General features: G+C 36.6%; 1 protein-coding gene across 4 annotated transcripts in view; it reads right to left on the bottom strand.

The window, feature by feature from the left end:
* The window catches only part of TEC (tec protein tyrosine kinase), a 137,836-nt gene that overhangs the window by 95,378 nt on the left and 33,333 nt on the right, over window positions 1-9,125 (bottom strand). The window contains exon 2 of one of the 4 annotated variants that reach the window (XM_023532123.1): window positions 5,138-5,200. The exons of the other annotated variants lie outside the window; for them this stretch is intronic. The gene's annotated coding sequence lies outside the window, so the exon portion shown is untranslated. The remainder of the gene's footprint in view (window positions 1-5,137; window positions 5,201-9,125) is intronic. 4 annotated transcript variants of the gene reach the window in all.

Raw genomic sequence — 9,125 nt, 5'->3', positions numbered from 1 at the left:
ATATATATATACACACACACACACACACATACATACACACACATACAATTGAATATTATTCAGCCATAAAAAAAGAATAAAATCTTGCCATTTGCAACAATGGATAGACCTAAAAGGCATTATGCTAAGTGAAATAAGTCAGATATAGAAAGACAAACACTATATAATGTCACTTTTATATGTGGGTTCTTAAAAACAAGAAGGGGAAAAAAACCAAGCTCAGAGAAAGAGAGAGCAGACTGATGGTTGCGAGAGGCAGGGGTTGGGGTTTGAGGCAAAGTGGATAAAGGGGATCAAAAGGTACCAACTTTCAGTAATAAAATAAATAAGTCCTGGGGATGTAATGTACAGCATGGCAACTACAGTTTATAATGTTATACTGCATATTTGAAAGTTTCTAAGAGAGTAAATCTTAATGTTAACTGGACTCACTGTGATCATTTTGCAATACATCAAATATCAATCGTTACGTTGCACGACTGAAACTAATATAATGTGACAGAAGCCTCTTAAAGAGGCCACATCCGTGAGTGGATTTTCACGGTGATGGACCTGCTCACTCTGAGCATCAGTACCGATTTGGCTGCATGCAGGAGGCATCAGGAACTTACAAAGAGATATTATTGGAGTGAGGGCCTAGGTACGACCCGCTCTATACAGAAATGCCGGTGGTATCCATTGTTCCCTGTTGAGCCCTCCCCGCTAACAGTGCACCAGACACAGCGCCACCATAGCCATGATGATATCAAACCATCAAACTAGATAACAGAGGTCTCTCCTCCCAGAGGATTGCCTAAAACTCCGCCTCTCCCAACTCACGGCCCCACCTGAGCCATATCCAGGTGTGTCCTTGGGGAGTCAGGTGATACTTGCTGAGCCAACTCCAAAACTCATATTGGTGTCAGCTGGCCTCAGTTTCTGGTGTGGCCTTTTGAGACAACTATAAGCACAGCATCTGTGGATTGTTTGTTGAATCTTAACGGAAGACCCCAGAGGGGCAGAGGCTTGGGCTAAATTTGGCCTGCAGCTGAACCCCTCTCAGGACTGTACCACTGGACACCTACTTCACAAATCCACACTAATAAGACCAGGAGACTTAGAAGCTTCGCTTAGTACATAGAAACAGACACGGAAAGGCAGCCAAAATTGGAACACAAAGAAGCAGAAACCATATGAGAGAACAGAACAGAGATCCAGATATAACGGAGTCAAGCAATCTAACAGATGCGGAGTTCGAAACACCGGTTATAAATAAAGATGCTCAATGAATTTTGAGGAAGTGTAGATAAAATCAACAAAGAGATAAAAAACAAAAATGGAAATGGAAATTATAAAAGGGAATCAGTCTGAAATGACGAACACATTATCTGAGATGAGAAGTATATTAAATGGAATAAATAAAGTGAATAAAGAAAAGGATCAAATGCCCTATCTACAGGATGGGAAAGCCAAGAATACTCAATCAGAATGGCAAGAGATAAGATGCCAAGACTAAAAATAATTTAAGGAGCATATGGGACACTATTAAGGGTCCAAATATCCATCTGATTGGCATTACTGAAGAAAATCAAGATGCTAAACAGCTGTTTGAAGAAATAATGATGGAAAACTTCCCTAATCTGGTGAAGGAAATGGACATAAAACCCCAGGAAGCTCAGAGAATTCCAAAAATCTGGGATCCAAAGAGGCCCATACCAAGACATCATAATTTAAATGTCAAAGGTTAAATGCAAAGAAAGAGTATTAAAAGTAGCAAGAGAAAAAAACAAATAATTACTTATAAGAGAATGCCCATAAGACTGGCAGCTGATTTCTCAAAAGAAACTGTGCAGGACAGAAGGGTTTGTCACAAAATATGACGTGATGAAGACCCAGGATCTACAACCAAGAATACTTTATCCAGCAAAGCTATCATTTAGAGTTGAAGGACAGATAAAGAGCTTCCCAGACAAAAATAAGCTAAAGGAATTTATCACCACCAAGCCGATATTACAGGAAATGTTGGAGGGACTTCTTTAAGAAAAAGCATGTATCAAAAACAGGAATAAAGAATGGTAACAACTACATTCCTATCAATAAATGTCTTAAATGGAAAAGAATTAAAAGCTCCAACAAAAAGAGAGAGGGGCTGAAAGGATAAGAAAACAAGACCCCTACATATGAAAAGGAAGGGGATGGAAAAAGATATTGCTTTGATGAACCTAGAAGGTATTTAAGTCAGACAGAGAAAGATAAACACTATATGATTTCACTTACATGCAGAATCTAAGGAATAAAATGAACAAACTAATCAAAAACAGACTCACAAATACAGTGGACAATTTGGAGTTGGACAGAGGGCAAGGGGGTTTAGGGAGATGGCAGAATGAGGTGAAAGGCTAAAGAAGTACAAATTACTAGCTGATGGATGGTCATGGGGATGGGGAACACGGCATAGGGAATGCAGTTGGCATTAATACGTTGGCTAGATGGAGGGTCAGGGGAGGGAGGGTGCAATTGGGGGGATCATTTTATAAACTATATAGATGTCTACCCAGTGTACGGTATACTTTAAACTAAATTTTAAAAAAAGTTTGGAAAACTTAATGCATTAGTCTTTGAACACTAATAAGCTGAAGTGGATAATGGAAACTGTCACTGTTTCGCCCCTGAAAATCCAAACCACCAAGAAGTTACAATCTCTGTCCAGTGTTGCAAATCTAAAGGCACTCATTTCGTGATCTGGCATTTTTAGCCAAAAGAGTTTAGTACCTTTTTCATCATAAAAAGGTTCTGCCTGGGGCAGGGGGAGTGAGGAGGGTAATAAGTAGCTTTTGTGCTGTCCATCATAGTCTATACAACCTTTCACGGTATTTTTAACCAAGGGAACAGAGATGCTAAAGTAGTCTGAGACATGAAAACAAAAGTGGCTGTGAGTTACCAAATGATAGCATGCTAAGAGGTACAGTAAGTAAGCAACAAATGGCCTAGTTATCAGGGTAGAGAAAGGATAAGCTCCTTACAGGAAGGAGCAGAGTGATTTAAGGTTGTTGAAATTCTCATCTTATTAGGTTGAGTCCATGTGAAATTGCCAATATCCAGCACTATTTTACCTACAAAATCAGCAATATTATTTCACTCAATCTAATACTTGGTAATGCCCTAAGATTAGCAGAGTTTAGTTAAAGTCCCTGGCTTCAGAACTTCTACATCAAAACACATTGCCCATTATACATCTCGTCATGGGTTTATGACAAAGTTAGTGTCTGTTTGCAATTTTAAGAAATCTAGCATGAATAAACATCAGACTTCCATTTATCCAAGAAATCAAATGCTGTGTGCCTGCCAACAATATCTGTAGGTCATATTTCAGTTCAAAAGGACCTAAAATGGGTAGCTATTATATAAAAACAAATCTAACCATGCTTTCTGCTTAAGCCCCAATTTTCTTTTGTAGGAGGGGAATTAAGTATTGGAAATACAAGCAAAAGAAAATAATTGCTAAGCTGGCTTCTATCAGAATAAAGGGTTCATTCTAGGCTCCCAATCAGAAATGGAGCTCTTCCAGAATTAAGCAGAAGAATGTAATACGGTAGCCTTCCTTATCTATTAAAGTTACCCAGTGAGGACCTGTATTTTCTTAAAAGTCTTAACTATTTCTCCTTTCAGCTAGTTGATATGTGGTAGGCTACAAAGTTTTGGGTACTTGTCTGCTGACCTACTGAAGCTACACTGGTGAGGAATCCAAGCATCAAGATATCTAGTAAAACCCTCATCATTCAATACCGCCTAAAGGGAAGAAGATAAGATAAAACATCTTGGAACAAAAGGTAAAAGTTACAGAGGCCAGTTGACTTGCCTCCTAGTAAAGTACCCCCAACTCCAGTCCACTAACATATGGAGAGTGATTGGGCTGCAGGGGGCAAGTAAGCCTGGAAATAGACTGAGCAGTGCTGCACTAAGGAGAGTAGTTTCTTATTTTCCATATGCTACAGGTATATGCACAGCTATGACATGTACACTATTTAATACAGGTTCGGGTCTACACTGCAATTCCCTCCTGTGGTCTTTGGCTGTGATTGGGTTTGGGAGCCTCCCTGTTAGTAAAGAGGAATGAAAAATAGAGATAAAAAAAGTAATGGATAAAGGAAGATGTTTTAGAAAAGAAGCCATGTGTGCAATACTTCCAATAATCCATAAATATATTTATATACAAGAGATTCATAGTTAAGCTGTCTTAAAGAGCAAAAGTTATCATAACATAAAAATATTCATTAATCAAGTGACCACATAGGCCCCAATCAAATATCCCTCCCACACTACTAGGTTCTGCTCTGTTGGTCATTCATCTTTCGTGAATGAGAAACGCAACAGTCAATAATACAGTCGCAAATGAAATGTCAAATATTTAAAAGATGAGACTTTTCAAGAAGTTAATGAGAGTGATGTTGGAAAATTGCTCCAATCACACTCAATGCCACTGGCAAATGAAAATCTTGCAGTTAGCGAGCTAGTAAAAAATAAAATAACATAATAAAAGTGTCAAAACAAAATACAAAATGATTTATGATTAAAATATTAAGATACACTGTAGAACACCCTTGTCCTCCTCCCCACACACACCTATTCATTCTCCCTTCCTCCTGGACACATGGGCTAGAGAGGATATTTCTCAGCCTTCTTTACATTAGAAGGCCATCAAAATTAAAGCCTGTTAAAGAACAAAATTCAACTCAGTACATTTGAAGATCTAATTGACTTTATTACTTGACCCCTGAATTGGGTAGCATGACATCTAGCAACTAGAAGGGTTCTCCAATGAGCTGTATAAAACAAAAGGTTTTTGAGGCAAAAAAAAAAAAAAGTATAGGACTAAGAAATTAAAAGAGTGGACTATTTCAGGCAAGAATACCTTCCCTGAGACAGGGGTCTTAGCAGGCAGTGTTGATTGGGAGATTCCATCCTTGGGACAGTCTGAAACTGCAATTAAGCTATTTATTAAGTTTTGGTGTGAGGACATGGCTTTAAAAAAAAAGTGACTCCATTTTAGCCTATTGTTTCTTTACTTAACAAGCCAAAAGGATGTGAACAGAGTGCTATGTGGATTATCTTCAACTTAAAGACAAGCTACTTTCTCAAGATTTAGAGCATTTCCCACCTTCCCACCAGCTGGAAAGTACACATGGCAGGCTCAATTTTCCTTATGTATTCCGGGCATCACCTAAGGGAAAAAAGAAGAAATAAAATGGAACTGGCACCTGGTCCTTGAATAACTTCGTGGAGCAGGGCTGCCCCACCAGCCTAGACTAGTTAACCAACATTGTAAGAAAGAAATACACTTCTATCTTATTTTTGAAATGACATACAATGATTCTTTGTTATAGTGGCTTAACCTTTATTCTACTTAATAGATACACCCTTGCAAAAACTGATAGCTTTCTAATGATTTTGAAAAAACGGTCCTCTTTACACTTGTGCTGACAAATTCAAACGTAAAGTGAAGTAAATCTTTATCATGCATTTTCATCGGAAAAAAATATCTCAAGAAAACAATTAATATTTGATTCACCCTTTGTTCTAAAGGTTAGCAAGTGTAATCTAAGTGGTGCCATATATGAGATAAAATAAACATGTTTTCACTTTATTTTTCAGGATAAACTCTGAATCATACTGGGTTTTTCTTTTCTTTTACTATTTACTATGAAATTTAAGTCGACTGACGTTAAGTGACAATATTCTGGCACTAATTCTTCCCACATGTGGGAATTTCTTATAAAACAAATATTTCTCTTTCTGCTTCTTGCTCCTTCAGAGTGAAACGATAACCAGAGAAAGCAGGCATGAATAACAAGTGGTTAAAGTGATTTTCAGCACCTTTTACTAGGAGAAAACATGAGAATAAAGAAATTTTAAAATTATACATAAAATTATCAATTACCAATATGTGTTCCTTGGCTGTAGTCTTCTAAATTGTTTTTAACGAGGAACATTCGTCTATGTCAACGTACTTTCTTATTATTTTTAAAAATAGGAATAAAGAATCCAGGTCATTATTACATTCAATTTTTTTTACAGAATGAAAAAATATTTTAACAAGAATTTCAAAAACAAAAACTGAGAGATTGAGGAGGATTCAATAAATTTTAAAAGCCTTAGAGATATCTCAACTAGAGAAATGTATGAGACATTGTGGCAACCCAAATACTAACTGGATAATGATAATATTAAGTTTTTAAGGTAAGATTGATTTGATGATATTAAGATTTGATAATATCAAGATAGTGTTACATTGTTTTAGAGTTTTGGGGGTGTGGTAATGGTATTGTGATGTATTTATAAGAGTTCTCATCTTTTAGAAATACATATTGAAAATTTTAGACATAAAATAATGCCTGTGATCTGCTTCACACTTCAGAAAGGAGTACTTGGGAGTACAGACAAAACTGTTCTGAGTTGCTAACTATGGAAGCTAAGTGATAGATACAGGAGTTCATTATACTATCCTATTTTTGTTTAGGTTTGAAATTTTCCATAAGAAAAAGTTTTGAAATATGTTTAAGCATTTTCCCTTAAATGGTTTTCCACGTTCCTGTCACCTAATATTTTGAAACTGGTAAGAAAGAGAATTGAAAAAGGTGAAAGGAGGAAGAGAAGGAAGGGAGGGGGGAAAGAACTACAGCACACAAATAAAAGTAGAAAAAGGTGGTGGACTCTCCTTCATAATAATGTCTTCCTCAAGGATGTTTGTACCACCCTATCTAGCTCATCATGAAAACTCTTCTAATGATTCCTTGAGTCAACTGAGCCACACAATAATAAAATGTAATGTGATGCCATCTCTTCAGACAAACAGGAATCCATGACTCTAGCAATCAAAAATAAAACCATGATCTATGCAATATTTGTCCTTGTTATAACTCCTCCCTTCTCTTTTTTTTCCTCTCCTTTCCCTTGTTTAAATTTCATGGAAGCAGAAGTTTGCATTTCAAGTTTACAGCATGATAAAATGAAAATTCTGCACAGATTAACATAGTCACAGTGCACAGTGGGCAGTCAGGTAAAGTGTGTATATTTAAATTGCAGTCCCTTTACAAAAGAATCATTAAAAAAGATCACCAAAGGTGAGCTTCAAAACTGAAACTAGAGCATACTAAAACAAGAAGGCAAACTTGACCAGAGAAATAGTTACCCTTACTTCTAAAGTTTGTGGAGCTTGGTTACTAAAGAATTTCCAAAACTGAAATGCCAGCTATTATATACTTGATCTCTAATAATGAAAGAGTAAACTGAAAAAAATACTAATCCCATATAAAATATTCTCATACATCACTTGTAAGAAATAAAAATTATAAACTACATCAAAAAGTATCATGGATATAAGCCATGATCTAACTGCTGTTTGGAAGATGTCCAGTGCCCTTTTCCATATGCCCTATCTCTAATGAAGTAATTGATAATGCACTTTTCTATTCTTCATTCTAACCATCATTGTCATTATATGGCCCATGTAATGACATGTAATGCTCCTGTTTTTAAAAATGGATCCAAGTTCACTGACACTCCCCCATTAAGGGTCAGAGTCTACATCTCTTTCACCTTGAATCTGAGTGGGCTTTTGACTCCTTTGACTAATATAATACACAGAAGGGACATTATGTGACCTCTGAGGCTAGGTCAGAAAAGGCCAAGTAGCTCCTGCCTAGCTCTTCTGGACTCTCTTTCTTCCAACAGTCCCTCTTAGAACCGAGCTATCATACTGAGAGAAGCTCTCGCCAAATGGAGAAGCCACTTATAGGTGTTCTAGTGCAGAATTCCAACTGATATCAGCCTTCAAATCATCCCAGCCTGGGAATCAGACATATGAGTGAGAGAAACTTCAGATGATTCCTGCCTCAAGCTGTTTGATTCGTTCCATCTATCAAGATTTTCAAGACAAGAGCACATTGTGGAGTAGAAACCTCTCACCATACAATTTTTTTTTTTTTAATATTAGTTTCAGGTATACAGTACATCGATTAGACATTTACATGGTTTATGAAGTGATCCCTCTGATTACTCTAACACCCAACTCTACATGTAGCCATTACAGTACTATTGACTATATTCCCTATGCTGTACTCTATGTCCCCTTGACTGTTTTGTAACTACTAATTTGTACTTCATCCCTTCACCTTTTTTGCCCAGCTGCCCAGTCCCCTCTGGCAATCACCAAATTGTCCTCTGTATCTGTGAGTCCATTTTCATTTAGTTTGTTCTTTTTGTTCCTTAGATTCTGCATACAAGTGATATCATATGATATTTATTTTTCTTTGACTTACTTCACTCAGCGTAATATCCTCCATGTCCATCCATAACATTGCAAATGATAGGATTTCATGTTTTATGGCTGAGTAATATTCCATTGTATATATGTACCACATATTCTTTATCCAATCATCTATTGAGGGGCACTTACATTGATTCCATATCTTGGCTATTGTGAATAGTGCTGCAATAAACATAGGGGTGCATAGATCAATACAAATTAGTGTTTTGGTTTTCTTTGGATAAATACCCAGGAGTGGAATTACTGGGTCAAAAGGTACTTTTATTTTTAATTTTTTGAGGAACCTCGAAACTGTTTTCCATAGATCATATCAATAGATGCAGAAAAAGCGTTCGACAAAATGCAGCATCCATTTATGATAAAAACTCTTTGCAAAGTGGGAATAGAGGGAACATACCTCAACATAAGAAAGGCCATATATGACAGACATACAGCTAACATCAGACTCGGTGAGGAAAGGCTAAAAGCATTCTCCTTAAGATCAGGAACAAGACAAGGATGCCCACTTTCAACACTCTTCTTCAACGTTGTATTGGAAGTCTGAGCCACGGCAATAAGACAAGAACGAGAAATAAAAGGTATCCGAATTGGAAAGGAAAAAGTAAAATTGTCATTATTTGCCAGTGACATGATACTATATATAGAGAACCCTAAAGTTTCCACCAAAAAACCATTAGAACTGATCAATGAATTCAGTAAAGTATCAGGATACAAAATTAATACTCAGAAGTTGGTTGCACTTTTATATACCAATGATGAACTTTCAGAAAGAGAAATTAAGAAAACAATCCCATTTATAAGTGCATCGAAAACTATAAAA

This window comes from Pteropus vampyrus, unplaced genomic scaffold (genome assembly GCF_000151845.1).
Source record: "Pteropus vampyrus isolate Shadow unplaced genomic scaffold, Pvam_2.0 Scaffold77, whole genome shotgun sequence".
NCBI classification, from domain to species: domain Eukaryota; kingdom Metazoa; phylum Chordata; class Mammalia; order Chiroptera; family Pteropodidae; genus Pteropus; species Pteropus vampyrus.
The sequence above is the reverse complement of the archived record's forward strand: the minus strand, read 5'-3'. Positions and strand labels throughout refer to the sequence as shown.